This window comes from Triticum aestivum, chromosome 4A (genome assembly GCF_018294505.1).
Source record: "Triticum aestivum cultivar Chinese Spring chromosome 4A, IWGSC CS RefSeq v2.1, whole genome shotgun sequence".
NCBI lineage: Eukaryota > Viridiplantae > Streptophyta > Magnoliopsida > Poales > Poaceae > Triticum > Triticum aestivum.
This window is the reverse complement of record NC_057803.1, coordinates 120139707-120156415: the sequence shown is the minus strand read 5'-3', so window position 1 is coordinate 120156415 and position 16709 is coordinate 120139707.

Sequence of the window (16709 nt, the reverse complement as noted above, 5' to 3'; positions counted from 1 at the left end):
TTATTGAAAAGTTTCTGTAATTAAGATTCACAAAGTTCCCATGGGCATGAAGAAAGTTCAAGGACGTCCCCCACTTTCACAATGCTCGTCTCTCTCACTTTCACTTTTCTTTTAGAAAAAGTTTTGGGTTCCCCTCTTTATTTTTGTTGTTTTTAATCTATATGAAAGCACTCAACAGAAATAAATGACTCTCTAAAACTTCCGGGTTGTCTCCCTGGCAGCGCTTTCTTTAAAGCCGTTAAGCTAGGCATATAGTGCTCAAGTAGTGAATCCACCCGGATCCCAAGGTATATCAAAGTCAATTTCAGATAGCAATGATTTGGCATTTAGTAGTGAGCACAAAGCAACATATATCAAGCAATGGCGAAGTCTAACTCTCTTTCTATGCATCGGCATGTCATAAAAGAACAATTCATGCACACCTAGTAAAGGCCAATGCATAGTATAAACAATTTCTTGCAATTTTATCGTATTGGAAACATAGAGAGGTGGAGATATAGTTCCTCTCTCATAATAATTGCAAGTAGGAGCAGCAAGCACATGCATATTATATATATCAAAATCATCATGTGCAACGGTAAAAGGCAACCCATCAATATAATCCTTAATAAGTGCAAACTTCTCCAATATAGTGTAGTTGGGAGAATTCAAAAAGATAATAGGACTATCATGCGTGGGTGCAATAGCAACAATTTCTTTTTTATCATAAGGAACTATAGCAAGTTCATCTCCATAAGCATAATTCATATTGGCATCTTGGCCACAAGCATAGCAAGCATCATCAAAAAGGGATATTTCAAGAGAATCAATGGGATCATAATAGTCATCATAGCAATCATCCTCCGGTAAGCACGAAGGGAAATTAAACAATGTATGAGTTGAAGAGTTACTCTCATTAGAAGGTGGGCACGGGTAGCTAATCCGCTCTTCCTCCTTTTGTTCTTCGCTCTCCTCCTCATCTTTTTCATCCAATGAGCTCACAGTTTCATCAATTTCTTCTTCCATAGACTCCTGCAAAATATTAGTCTCTTCTTGGAAAGTGGAGTAGTACTCAATATATGGTTCAACATAGGCATTAGAAGCATAATTATCATAACAATATTTAAGTATGTCAAAATTTTCAGATTGGTAAAGAGTAGCATCATACTTTTCAATCAAAGAAGCAATTTCATAAGCACCCTTAAAAGCAACAAATTCTTCAATTTGTTGAACATCATAGTAACTATAAACACCCTTAGCGTATGAAGATAAGATTCCATTATCAATAAACTCACATTGGTAGGGAAGGTGTTTCTTAGGGTTTTTAGAACAACAAGTAAAATCATATATATAACATAAATTCCAAGCATAGCATTGCAACCGATGGATTTGATCCAATAAACATTTCCCTCTTTCAGATATACGGTGTCGCACATAACAAGCATGCTCATCTAAAGATTTTCCCTCAACTAAGCTAGTTGGGGTTTCAGCACGAGCACATAGGGATCAAAGATGATCCAAGTAATAAGCTTCAGCAGTGGGATAGATTTTGAGTGCTTATTCAACCATTGGTTTAGTAGGTGCAACTATTTTTTTGGTATTTTGTGTTTCCTACCCATAAATAAAGATATAAAACAACTAAGAACAGCAAATAAAAACTACTTAGTGATAAAGCAAACAAGCACACACGAGAATATTCAACCCACGCTATTGCTCCCCGGCAACGGCGCCAGAAAAAGGTCTTGATAACCCACAAGTATAGGGGATCGCAACAGTTTTCGATAAGTAAAAGTGCCGAACCCAACGAGGAGCTAAAGGTAGAACAAATATTCCCTCTATCGACCACCGATACAACTCTACGCACGCTTGATGTTCGCTTTACCTAGAACAAGTATGAAACTAGAAGTACTTTGTAGGTGATGATGGATAGGTTTGCAAGATAATAAAGATTACATATATAAAAAGTAGGGGCTGTTTAGATAAAGAAACAATAAAGTAAATATAGCGAGTGTGGAAAAGTGGTGGTAGGAGTTGCGAAATTGCCCCTAAGCAATTGACTACTTTACTAGACCGATAGCAAGTATTATGTGGGAGAGGCCACTGCTAGCATGTCATCCCTGACATGGAATTCTATGCAGTTATGATTGGAACTATTAGCAAGCATCCGCAACTACTAATATTCATTAAGGTAAAACCCAACCATAGCATTAAGATATATTGGTCCCCCTTCAATCCCGTATGCATCAATTTCTATGCTAGGTTGAAGCTTCTGTCACTCTTGCCCTCCAATACATAGTCCTATCAACATACAACTAACCCTAGGGTGTGATCCACGTGCGCAATCATATGATGAACACCAAAGGACAGCAACATAACCACAAGCAAATTAAATCAATCATAGCAATTCATCAACCACCGATAGGACAATGAAAATCTACTCAGATATCATAGGATGGCAACACATCATTGGATAATAATATGAAGCATAAAGCACCATGTTCAAGTAAAGGGTACAGCGGGTTGTGGGAGAGTGGACCGCTGTAGATAGAGGGGGGAAGGTGATGGAGATGTTGGTGAAGATGGAGGAGGTGTTGGTGTAGATCGCGGTGATGATGATGGCCCCCGGTGGCACTCCGGTGCCACCGGAAGCGAGGGGGAGAGAGCCCCCCTCCTTCTTATGATTCCTTGACCTCTTCCCTAGATGGGAGAAGGGTTTCCCCTCTGGTCCATGACCTCCATGGCACGGGAGGGGCGAGAGCCCCTCCAAGATTGGATCTGTCTCTCTGTCTCTCTCTGTTTCTGCGTTCTCTCCTGGCTCTGTTTCACCGTTCCGTATATATATGGAGATCCGTAACTCCGATTGGCCTGAAACCTTCGCCGTGATTTTTTTCCGAATATTAGCTTTGTTGCGGCAAAAGAAGAGCGCCAACCGCCTTACGGTGGGCTCATGAGGGTAGGAGGCACGCCCTAAGGGGGGGCGTCCCCCTGCCTCGTGACCACCTCAGGCACTGGTTCGCGTTGATTTTCCTTCCGAATTTTCCATATTTTCCAAAAGTAAGCTCCGTCCGTTTTTATCCCGTTTGGACTCCGTTTGATATGGATATTCTGCGAAACCAAAAACATGCAACAGACAGGAACTGGCACTGGGCACTGGATCAATATGTTAGTCCCAAAAATAATATAAAAGGTTGCCAAAAAGTATATGAAAGTTGAATAATATTGGCATGGAACAATCAAAAATTATAGATACGACGGAGACGTATCACTCCTTACCATCGGCCGCTCTCAGGGGTTACTTGCAACAAGTGTCAACAAAAAGGGCACTATGCAAACAAATGCTTCAACCAAAGGCGCCTTCCGCCTCCTCCTCCTGTGAGATCTTCCAGCAATGCAGTGGTCAAGCATAATTCCAAGTTTGCAAAGGTCAACATGATGAACGCAGCTCAGGCAGAGGACTCTTCAGAGGTGATCATGGGTAATCTTCCTGTCAATGACTTTCCTGCAAAAGTTATTTTTGACACTGATGCATTGCTTAGTTTAATATTGTTACACCCACAATGCGGTTATATCTCCCACGTGTCGGGGCACGACTTAGAGGCATAGCCGCATGGTAGGCTTGTCGCAAGAGGGGTAATCTTCACACATCCCATGTACTGAATAAGAGAGGGATAAAGAGTTGGCTTACAATTGCCACTTCACACAATACATAAAAAAATCATACATCATCCAAAGCACAATCAAGGTCCGACTATGGAACCAAACTAAAGGAAGACAACCCCAAATACCTAGATCCCCGATCGTCCCAACTGGGCTCCACTACTGATCAATAGGAAACGAAATAAGACAACGATCAAGATCTTCATCGAGCTCCCTCTTGAGCTTGGTTGCGCCACCTGCAGTGGGATCATCGGCACCTGCAACTGTTTGGAAGTATCCGTGAGTCACGAGGACTCAGCAATCTCACACCCGCGAGATCAAGACTATTTAAGCTTATGGGTAGGATGAGGTAGTGAGGTGGAGCTGCAGCAAGCACTAAGCAAAATATGGTGGCTAACATACGCAAATAAGAGCGAGAAGAGAAGCAATGCAACGGTCGTGAACTAGAAGTGATCAAGAAGTGATCCTGAAACTACTTACGCACAATCATAACACAAGAACCGTGTTCACTTCCCGGACTCCGCCGAAAAGAGACCATCACGGCTACACATGCGGTTGATGCATTTTAATTAAATCAAGTGTCAAGTTCTCTACAACCGGATAATAAAAAATTCCCATCTGCCACATAACCACGGGCACCGCTCTCAAAAGTTTATACCCCGCAGGGGTGTCCCAACTTAGCCCATCACAAGCTCTCACGGTCAAGGATATTCCTTCTCCCGGGAAGACCCGATCAGTCTCGGAATCCCGGTTACAAGACATTTCGACAATGGTAAAACAAGACCAGCAAGACCGCGTGATGCGCCGACATCCCGATAGGAGCTGCACATATCTCGTTCTCAGGGCAACACCGAATGAACACTACATACAGCTAAAACCAACCCTCAAGTTTCCCCAAGGTGGCGCTGCAAGTGGATCTGGTTCGGACCAACACTTAGAGAAGCACTGGCGCGACTCCCAAGGGAAAAGTTATAGGTTGTTAGGCAAATGTAAAACCAAGGTTGGGCCTTGCTGGAGGAGTTTTATTCAAAGCGAACTGTCAAGGGGTTCCCATAACACCCAACCGCGTAAGGAACGCAAAATTAACACCGGTATGACGGAAACTAGGGCGGCAAGAGTGGAACAAAACACCAGGCATAAGGCCGAGCCTTCCACCCTTTACCAAGTATATAGATGCATTAAAGTAAATAAGAGATAATGATGATATCCCAACAAAATCCATGTTCCAACATGGAATAAACTTTATCTTCACCTGCAACTAACAGCGCTATAAGAGGGGCTGAGCAAAAGCGGTAACATAGCCAAACAACGGTTTGCTACGAAGGTGGGTTAGAGGCTTGACATGGCAATATGGGAGGCATTTTATAGCAAGTGGTAGGTAGCGCGACATAGGAATAGAGCGAACAACTAGCAAGCAAAGATAGAAGTGATTTCGATGGTATGGTCATCTTGCCTGAGATCCCGCAAGGAAGAAGAACGAGTCCATGAAGAAGACAAATGGACGTAGACGAACAAATCCTCACAACTCCGGAACGAAACCGAAGCTAACAAGAGAAGCAACCCGGAAAGAAGCAAAAAACCTAGTAAACACCCATCACATAAACATGGCATGATGCACAACCAAGTATGATGCATGTCCGGTTTAAAGAGGCATGGCATGGCAAAGTGCACAAACAATAGTACAAATTAAGTGGAGCTCAATATGCAACGAGTTCCATATTGACGGAACACCACATGACTTATTTAGTTCTCTCCCATTTATGTACTCAACAATATTAAATGTTGGTTAGTGATATGTCTCCGTCGTATCTACTTTTCCAAACACTTTTGCCCTTGTTTTGGACTCTAACTTGCATGATTTGAATGGAACTAACCCGGACTGACACTGTTTTCAGCAGAATTGCCATGGTGTTATTTTTGTGCAGAAATAAGAGTTCTCGGAATGACCTAAAAATCAACGGAGAATTATTTTGGAATATATAATAAATACTGGAAGGAAGATCCACGTCAGGGGGACCTCCACCTATCCACAAGGGTGGGGGCACGCCCTACCCCCTGGGCGCGCCCCTGCCTTGTGGGCCCCCTGACGCTCCACCGACCTCAACCTTGACTCCATATATTCACTTTCGGAGATAAAAAACCAGGGAGAAGGATTCATCACGTTTTATGATACGTAACCGCCGCCAAGCCCTAAAGTCTCTCGGGAGGGCTGATCTGGAGTCCGTTCGGGGCTCTGGAGAGGGGAATCCGTCACCATCGTCATCATCAACTATCCTCCATCACCAATTTCATGATGCTCACCGCCATGTGTTAGTAATTCCATCGTAGGCTTGCTGGACGGTGATGGGTTGGATGAGATTTATCATGTAATCGAGTTAGTTTTGTTATGGTTTGATCCCTGGTATCCACTATGTTCTGAGATTGATGTTGCTATGATTTTGCTATGTTAATGCTTTTCACTAGGGCCCGAGTGCCATGATTTTAGATCTGAACCTATTATGTTTTCATCAATATATGAGAGTTCTTGATCCTATCTTGCAAGTCTATAGTCACCTATTATGTGTTATGATCCGTTAACCCCGAAGTGACAATAATCAGGATACTTAGCGGTGATGACCGTAGTTTGAGGAGTTCATGTATTCACTATGTGTTAATGCTTTGGTGTGGTACTCTATTAAAAGGAGGCCTTAATATCCCTTAGTTTCCAATAGGACCCCGCTGCCACGGGAGGGTAGGACAAAATATGTCATGCAAGTTCTTTTCCATAAGAAAGTATGACTATATTCGGAATACATGCCTACATTACATTGATGAACTGGAGCTAGTTCTGTGTCACCCTAGGTTATGACTGTTACATGATGAACCGCATCTGGCATAATTCTCCATCACCTATCCATTTCCTACGAGCTTTCCATATATTGTTCTTCACTTATTTACTTTTCCGTTGCTATTGTTATCATCACTACAAAACACCAAAAAATATTACTTTTGCTATCGTTACATTTTACCACCGTTACCACTACTATCATATTACTTTGCTACTAAATACTTTGCTGCAGATATTAAGTTTCCAGGTGTGGTTGAATTGACAACTTAGCTGCTAATACTTGAGAATATTCTTTGGCTCCCCTTGTGTCGAATCAATAAATTTGGGTTGAATACTCTACCCTCGAAAACTTTTGCGATCCCCTATACTTGTGGGTTATCAAGACTATTTTCTGGCGCTGTTGCCGGGGAGCATAGCTCTATTCTTTGAGTCACTTCGGATTTATATCTGCTTATCATTATGAAGAACTTGAAAGATCCAAGAACCAAGATTTACCCCTCAACTACGAGGGGAGGTAAGGAACTGCCATCTAGCTCTGCACTTGATTCACCTTCTGTTTTGAGTAAGCTTGCGACACCTAAACCTGCTTCTGCTATTAATTCTGATATGTCGCATGTTATTGATGAGGCCACTTCTGCTATGCATGATACTTATGATGAAACTACTTCTATGATTGATAGTACTGTGCCACTTGGTGAATTTCTTGATGAACAACTTGCTAGGGCTAGAGAGAATGAAATTATTGAAACTGATAATATTGATGAAAGTGATGATGAAGATTCTCCCCTAGATATGAATTGCCTGTTGTTCCTGAGGGTTATGTTATGGATGAAGAAACTGCTAGAGACTTTCTTGCTTGCAATGATAGGAGTGATCTTAAGAAAATTTTAGCTAAGCTGAAACAAAAAATTGAATGCTAGAATGAAATATGATCCTGCTTATGCTACTTCACCTATCTTTGTTACTGATAAGGATTATGAATTCTCTGTCAACCCTGATATAATTACTGTGTTTGAATCTGATCCTTTCTATGGCTATGAATCTGAAACTGTTGTGGCACATCTTACTAAATTAAATGATATAGCCACCCTATTCACTAATGATGAGAAAACTCGCTATTATTATATCCTTAAATTATTTCCGTTCTTATTAAAGGGTGATGCTAAGACATGGTTTAATTCTCTTGATCCTGGTTGTGTGCGTAGTCCCCAGGATATGATTTATTACTTCTCTGCTAAATATTTCCCCGCTCATAAGAAACAAGCTGCTTTAAGGGAAATATATAATTTTGTGCAAATTGAAGAAGAGAGTCTCCACAAGCTTGGGGGAGGTTTCTCCAATTACTTAATGCTTTGCCTAATCATCCTCTTAAGAAAAATGAAATACTTGATATCTTTTATAATGGACTAACTGATGCTTCCAGAGACCACCTGGATAGTTGTGCCGGTTGTGTTTTCAGGGAAAGAACACCAGAGGAAGCTGAAATTCTATTGAATAATATGTTGACTAATGAAAATAATTGGACACTTCCTGATCCAATTCCTGAACCAACTCCTAAGCCAACTCTGAAGAAAAGGGGTATTCTATTTCTCAGTCCTGAAGATATGCAACAGGCAAAGAAATATATGAAAGAAAAAGGCATTAAAGCTAAAGATGTTAAGAATTTACCTCCTATTGAAGAAATATATGGTCTCAATTTACCGCATGTTAAAGAAATACATGGTCTTGATAACCCGACACAGGTAGTAAAGGTAAATTCTCTCTATAGATATGATAAAGATGAAATCCCTCCTACTAAGTTTGCTAGCCAATGCTTAGATGAGTTTGATAACTTTATGGTTAAGCAAGAAGATTTTAATGCTTATGTTGGTAGACAATTGAAAAACAATGCTTATATGATTGAACACTTGAGTGGTTATATGGCTATTGTTAAAGGTGAACTAAAACTTATTTATAAACATGCTTCTATGGTTACCACTCAAGTAGAACAAGTACTTAAAGCTCAGAATGATTTGCTCAATGAATTAAATAATAAGAATGATAATGCTGTTAGAGTTATGACTAGAGGTGGTAAAATGACTCAGGAACCTTTGTATCCTGACGGCCATCCTAAGAGAATTGAGTAGGATTCTCAGAGAAATAATGTAGATGCACCTAGTCCTTCTAAAAGGAAGAAAAAGAAAAAATGATAGGACTTTGCATGCTTCTAGTGAACCTATTGTTGACACACCTAAGAATCCCAATGATATTTCTATTTCTGATGCTGAAACACAATCTGGTAATGAGCATGAACCTAGTGATAATGTTAATAATGATGTTCATGTTGATGCTCAACCTAGTAATGACAATGAAGTAGAGATTGAACCTGTTGTTGATCTTGATAACCCACAATCAAAGAATACACCTTATGATAAGAGAGACTTTGTTGCTAGGAAGCACGGTAAGGAAAGAGAACCATGGGTTCAGAAACCCATGCCTTTTCCTCCTAAACCATCCAAGAAAAAGGATGATGAGGATTTTGTGCGCTTTGCTGAAATGATTAGACCTATCTTTTTGCGTATGCGTTTGACTGATATGCTTAAAATGAATCCTTATTCTAAGTATATGAAAGAAATTGTGACAAATAAAAGAAAGATACCAGAAGCTGAAATTTCCATCATGCTTGCTAATTATACTTTTAAGGGTGGAATACCTAACAAGTTAGGAGATCCAGGAGTACCCACTATACCATGCTCCATTAAAAGAAACTATGTTAAAACTGCTTTATGTGATCTTGGAGCCGGTGTTGGTGTTATGCAACTCTCTTTATATCGTAGACTGGATTTGAATAAGTTGACACCTACTGAAATATCTTTGCAAATGGCTGATAAATCAACTCCTATACCTGTCGGTATTTGTGACGATGTGCCTGTTGTGGTTGCAAATGTTACAATTTTAACAGACTTTGTTATTATTGATATTCCCGAGGACAATAGTATGTCTATTATTCTTGGAAGACCCTTTTTGAATACTGCAGGGGCTGTTGTTGATTACACCAAAGGCAATGTCACTTTTCATGTTAATGGTAATGAGCATACGGTACACTTTCCAAGGAAACAACCTCAAGTCCACAGTATCAATTCTATTGGAAAATTTTCAACCATTACTTTTGGAGGTTTTGAATTTCCTCTACCTACTGTCAAGAAGAAATATGATATTTTTATTGTTGGGGACATGCATATCCCCGTTGAGGTAACCTAGTGTTATTCGTAAATTCTCCAGTTCCATGTTATTCGGAATGAGTTTGTTAACAAGACCTGATCAACCTTCTTAGTGGACTCCTTTTGATGAGCATGAGATGGATGAATTTAGAAAACACAACTCTCTATACCCACTTTTTACTTTCTGTTATTTATATTAAATAAAGCAAAAACAGTATTTTTTCTGTCTGTTTTTTGAATTATCCATGCAATAAAAAATACCCCGAAAATAAAAGTTCTCCAAATGCCCTGAAAATTAAATATGATTTTTTTCTAGAATATTTGAGAATATTTGGCACTGAAAACACAGCAGGGGGAGCAAGCACCTAGCCACGAGGGTGGTGGGCGCGCTCTACCCCTTGGGCGCGCCCCCTTGCCTCCTGGGCCCACGGTGGCTCCCCTCCACTTATCCCAGCTACCACACACTCCTTCCTCCCACAAACACCACTAGCCAGCTCAAACCCGAGTCCAAGCTCATCTTGCTGCCATTTTCGATCTCCTTGCTCAAAGCACCTCTCACAAAACTGCTTTGGGGGATTGTTCCTTGGTATGTGACTCCTCCAATGGTCCAATTAGTTTTTGTTATAGTGCTTTATTCATTGCATATTTTTGCTGCTTAGGTGACCCCGTTCTTGAGCTTGCATGTCAAATTTATATGGTCAAAAGTAGTTTTGATGCATGATATATCCTTTAGGCACTTGTGGGAGTAGTTGCTATCAATTTTATTGAGTTTGGTCCACTTTTATTTTGAAGTTACTAAAAATTTCAGATATTTTCAGAAAAAGATGAAGATATTTTTGAGGGCCTCATCGAGCCGAAGCTCGAAGGATAAGCAAAGTGAGGAGGATAAGAGGCCCAAGTATAATCTCCCTCGCACTGCGGAGGTCTGGCCATGTGAATGGCCTTGTGATAATTTCTTGAGAGCAGCCGAGATTTATGATGATTTCTATGAGTTGGCTGAGAATGCAGGCCTCACCACCTTCCTCCACGACCGACGCGAGCAGTATCTCTTACTCACCAATATCTTTGTGGAAACTTTCATTTCCATGCTAGGAGCTCACCACCTACGGTGGAATTTTATTTATATGATGAGCATAAGGAGATGTCACTTTATGATTTTTGTTGGGTTTGTTTGATCCCTTTTGAGGGCAGTGTGGAGGAACCACATCGTGACGATGTGGATGGGTTTATTGATACCATTGCTGTGGGGGAAACGAGGAAGGTTTCCGACGCATGAATTACTAGCATACACTTTCTTGTTCTATGTTACTTTGCTATATTTGCTAGTAGATGCTTAATTGGGCGCGGAAACTTTGGAAACCTGAGTGCCCCTGATATTGTTAATTTGTGCCATGCCTTGTTCCTTGATGACACATTTAGTATGGGTGCTATTGTTGCAAAGCGGTTAAATCTTAACCGTACTAACGACCCCGTGCTTGGAGGCATCTTCGCCTCGTGCCTCGCTGCACATTTTAACATACCTATCAGGCATTATGAGAAAGAAGAAAAATTGATGCCCCCTGTTTATGTAGATTATAAGAGTATGGTAGCACATGATTTTATTGTTAAGAATAGGGAAAAGGAGCTTAAGTACAAATTAATATTTGGTAAAAAAATCATCCTGAGACTATTACCTTGCCTGCTCCTTCCTTGTTTGATTTATCTGCAGGCAAGTACCTTGTTCCGTTGGAGGCCATTCACGCCTACCAGAACCCTACATTAGCTACAGAGCTAGAGCCTGAACCACAATTTGATCCTCCACGACAGTCTGATTACCAGTGGGATCCGGAGGTGATTGCCAACCAGTGGAAATCCGAGGCTTCTTCACGGTATGACCCCAACTATTACTATGGATATCCGCCAGGCCAGCCAAGGCCATAGACCAACTTAGGCCAAAAGCCTAAGCTTGGGGGAGTACGTATTTCTCACCGACATTACATTCATGTTCACACACTCATTGCTAGTTGTCGGTTCTCATACTTTTTCATTGTATCATCCATGCTAGTTTATTTTCCTTTTTATGCTTTCTTCTTGTGTGTTTAATAAACCTTGATAAAAACAAAAAAAATTAGTTGTAGCTTTTAATTAGTTTACTTTCCATGCCTGTTGCAGTAGTAATTAAAAAGAAAACCCAAAAATATTTCTTGTTCTTCTTTTGCTTGTTGGGAGCTTTCCCATGTAAATAGTTTTATTTTGTTTCTTGTTCTTTGGGGGTCGAGAGGAGAAGACCATAATTAAAATGTTGAGTGGCTCTTATACGCATTATTGATTGATTAGACAAACAACCCATATTACCTTGTCTTCTCTCTTGAATTGAATGCTTGCAGATTCCAGCTTAGTCCAATGCACGCGCACTATTATTATTATCCACACTATTCGGTCGTGCAAGTGAAAGGCAATAATGATGATTATATGATGAGCTTATTGAGATGAGAAAAGCTGGTATGAACTCGACCTCTCTTGTTTTTGTAAATATGATTAGTTCATCGTTCCTGATTCAGCCTATTATGAATAAACATGTTTGCAATGACGATTAGAGATTATAGTTGCTTATGTCATGCTTAATTAGCTAGGAACTTATAATGGTTTACCTTGCATGCCAACATGCTATTAAAATGGTTGTGATGTGGTATGATAGGGTGTTATCCTCTTTTGAATGATTCGAGTGGCTTGACTTGGCACATGTTCACGCATGTAGTTGAAACAAAATCAACATAGCCTCTATGATATTTATGTTCATGGTGCACTATATCCTACTCATGCTTGCATTCGGTGTTGATTAATTTTAATGCATGCTCATGACTGTTGTCGCTCTCTAGCTAGTCGCTTCCCAGTCTTTTGCTAGCCTTCACCTGTACTAAGCGGGAATACTGCTTGTGCATCCAATTCCATAAACCCCAAAGTTATTCCATATGAGTCCACCATACCTACCTATATACGGTATCTACCTTCCATTCCAAGTAAATTTGTATGTGCCAAACTCTAAACCTTCAAATAAACATTCTGTTTTGTATGCTCGAATAGCTCATGTATCAACTAGGGTTGTCCGTATCTTCCATGTTAGGCGGGTTATTCTCAAGAGGAGTGGACTCTGATCCTCACTCACGAGAAAATGGCTGATCACCGGGATGCCCAGTCCCATGCTTTATGCAAATCAAATCAATATAACTGCAAACAAAACTCCCCCGGGACTGTTGTTAGTTGGAGGCACTCGTTGTTTCGAGCAAGCCATGGATTGATGCTTGTCGGTGGAGGGGGAGTATAAACTTTACCATTCTGTTTGGGAACCGCCTATAATGTGTGTAGCATGGAAGATATCACCATCTCTTGGTTGTTATGTTGACAATGAAAGTATACCGCTCAAAATATTATTCATATCTATTTCAAAACTGAGCTCTGGCACCTCTACAAATCCCCACTTCTCTCTACGAAGGGCCTATCTATTTACTTTTATGCTGAGTCATCATCCTCTTATTAAAAAGCACCAGTCGGAGAGCACTGCTGTCATTTGCATCCATTACTGTTAGTTTACATTGAGTATGACTTGACTGGATTGTTGGGGTCATGTACCTAGGGTAGGGTCATAGACCTGATCTAAGTACCTTACCCAAGGACACCCTTAGCAGAGGTTGCCTTCCAGTCGACCAACGAGGGACTCACTCGACTGACTTGAAGGACTCGACCACGAAGACTCACTCGACCACCAGAAGGTCAAGAGGCACTCTACACTGCAACGGCCTGTAATTAAGTAGACTTTATGGTAGTAAAGACACTTTATGTGGGGCGTTATCAGTAACGCCTCGGACTTAACTCACCTTAAACCCTCTCCTACGTGGGCTGACTGGGGTCCCGGCGCACTCTATATAAGCCGCCCCCTCCACAGGTAGAGGGGTTCGACACCTTGTAACTCATATACTCATAATCCACTCGACCGCCTCCGGGCTCCGAGACGTAGGGCTATTACTTCTTCCGAGAAGGGCCTGAACTCGTACATCTCTTGTGTTTACAACCTCTCCATTGCTAGGACCTTGCCTCTCCATACCTACCCCCCACTCTACTGTCAGGCTTAGAACCACGACAGTTGGCGCCCACCTTGGGGCAGGTGTTTTAGCGATTTTGTGGAGAAGTTGCGATTCTTCTGAGTACTTTCATCATGGTGACTGCTGGAGTTTTGGTCGAGGGTCGAGAGATCTGTCTCGGCACTCTCACCTTCATCGCCGACGACTCCGCGTGGCTCCAGGAGGCTCCACTCGACGTTGATGCGCTCCCCGTCCGCGGTGCGACGCATTTTCGCACATGTGTCCGCGGCGTTCTGCTGCGGCAACCGTCGACCCCGTATCGGTCAGCTCCTCCATCGTCCACCCTCCCGGTCTCCCGCCAGCGCAAGCGCTCGGGCCGGTCGAGGCTTCAGCGATGGGTGAGGCACGCGGTGGCTCGCCAATCGGCCACCACCCAAGTTGCGGCAATCGAGCCCGACGAATCTCTCTACGGCTTGTTCGATCTGTCGACTGGCTCCGTAGAGACGGCATCCGAGTGCGGTAGCAGTGATCCAGCGGCGGAAATCTTGATGGTCGACGGGCCCCGCAGTCCCCCTGGCTTCGCCCGTGATGGTGGAGCAGGCGACGGAGGCGACCCCGCACGAGGCCACGAAGAGTACCAGCCCGAGCCACTCGACTCTCTTCAAAGAGAGGAACTTCGCCGAAGGAACGTGGATGCTCTGCGTACTCCCATCGCAGGAGAAACCCCCGAGGCTCGTGCCTTGGAGGAGGCACGTCTGGCCAATTTGGCCGAACGCACTCGACTGGAGAATCTTCAGCGAGCACTCGACGAGCGCGCGCGGCAACGAGTTCCCGACACCAGTCGACGTCAACTCTTCCCGCCGACTCAGGTATATCGAACCCCAATCCAGAATTTAGCAGCTGCGACCCGTATAGCAGAGTCCATCCAGCCTTCGCAGTCGGAAGCTGGCAGAGGTTTGCGGCAGATCAGGGATCTGCTCCGGGCAGCAGGAGATCAGAATTCAGCCGTGTCTCAGTCGCGCAACAGAATTCACAGTCGATCCGTCACTACGAATACGGTTCAGTCGGCTCACAGTCCCAGATCGCCTCCGCGGCGTGAGGGGCACGAGAATCGGCGAGGCCAATATGGTGACCGACTCGACCGAGATGATAGGCGTCGAGTGCCCCATTCCCCTCCGAGGGGTGGGTCTTACGCTCCTCGGCAGCAAGATGACAGGCGTCAGTACAGTACAGGGCGAAGGGTTCCAGTCGACCCCAGAGAACCAGGCTTCGACGCGCGATCCATTATCGTGCAAGGTTTGGTCGACCGGAACAGAGCCCATCGAGGCGGACTCGACAGAGATGCACCCACAAGTAGTCGAGTGCATGTTTCTGGTCCTGAATGTTTCAGCAGAGCTATCAGAGCCGCAGTTATCCCTCCCAATTTCAGGTTGGCAACAGGAGTCAGCAAGTTCACTGGTGAGTCTAAGCCTGAAACTTGGCTTGAGGACTACCGAGTGGCAGTTCAGATTGGTGGTGGGAACGACGAGGTGGCCATGAAGCATTTACCCCTCATGCTGGAAGGCTCTGCCAGGGCATGGTTAACTCAATTACCGCCTAGCAGCATTTACACTTGGGAAGATTTGTCCCGAGTGTTCATCAGAACGTTTGAAGGAACTTGCAAGCGACCAGCTGGACTAACAGAGTTGCAAGTCTGCGTGCAGAAGACCAATGAGACTCTGAGAGAGTATATTCAGAGATGGATCACTTTGCACCACACTGTGGAGAATGTGTCTGATCATCAGGCAGTATGCGCCTTCAAAGATGGCGTCAAGAACAGAGAACTGAGTTTGAAGTTTGGTCGAACCGGTGACATGACCTTGAGTCGGATGATGGAGATTGCTACCAAGTACGCCAACGGCGAAGAAGAAGACCGACTCCGAAGCGGCAAGCACAAGCCGAGTCAGTCGGAAAAAGGAAACACCAGTCGGAAACAGAAGCGGAAGGCTGAACCGGCAGCTCCTGGAGAGGCTCTGGCCGTGACTCAAGGAAAGTTTAAGGGGAAACCAAAAGGATCCTGGAACCCCAAGAAGGTAAAGGATAAAGAAGGGAACGACGTAATGGATATGCCATGTCACATCCACACGAAGAAAGACGACGAGGGAAATATCATCTACCCGAAGCACACCACCCGCCAATGTCGACTCCTGATCCAGCAGTTTCAGGGAAAACAGTCTAGGGACAAGGAGAAGGAGTCGGACAAGGCCGAAGACAAGGAGGACAGTGAGGAAGGATATCTGCATATCAACTCCACTCTGATGATCTTTGCAGATGTGGAAAGCAGGAGTCGACTGAAAGTCATTAACCGAGAGGTGAACATGGTTGCCCCAGCAAAAGCAAATTATCTGAAATGGTCTCAAATACCCATCACATTCGACCAATCTGATCACCCGACTCATATTGCCACCCCTGGGAGGCAAGCTTTGGTGGTCGATCCAGTTGTCGAAGGCACTCGACTGACAAAAGTGCTGATGGACGGTGGAAGCGGGCTGAATTTGTTGTATGCAGACACACTGAAAGGAATGGGCATTCCGATGTCCCAACTGAGCACTAGTAACATGAGCTTTCATGGAGTTATACCAGGGAAGAAAGCCGAGTCACTCGGCCAAATAGCTTTGGACGTGGTGTTTGGTGATTCGAAACATTTTCGCAAAGAAAAGTTGACGTTTGAGGTCGTGGATTTTCAGAGTGCATATCATGCCATTTTGGGGAGACCAGCTTACGCACGGTTCATGGCTCGACCATGTTACGTGTACCTCAAATTGAAGATGCCCGGCCCCAAAGGAGTGATCACTGTCACTGGTGATCGGAAAAAGGCAGAAGAGTGCTTTCAGAAGGGCTCAAAGATTGCCGATTCCCAGGTGACAGCGGTCGAGTTCGAAGAATACAAGCAAAACGCAGATCCGAGTGACTTGCTGCGATCAAAGAAACCCGCCACAGAGTCTGCAT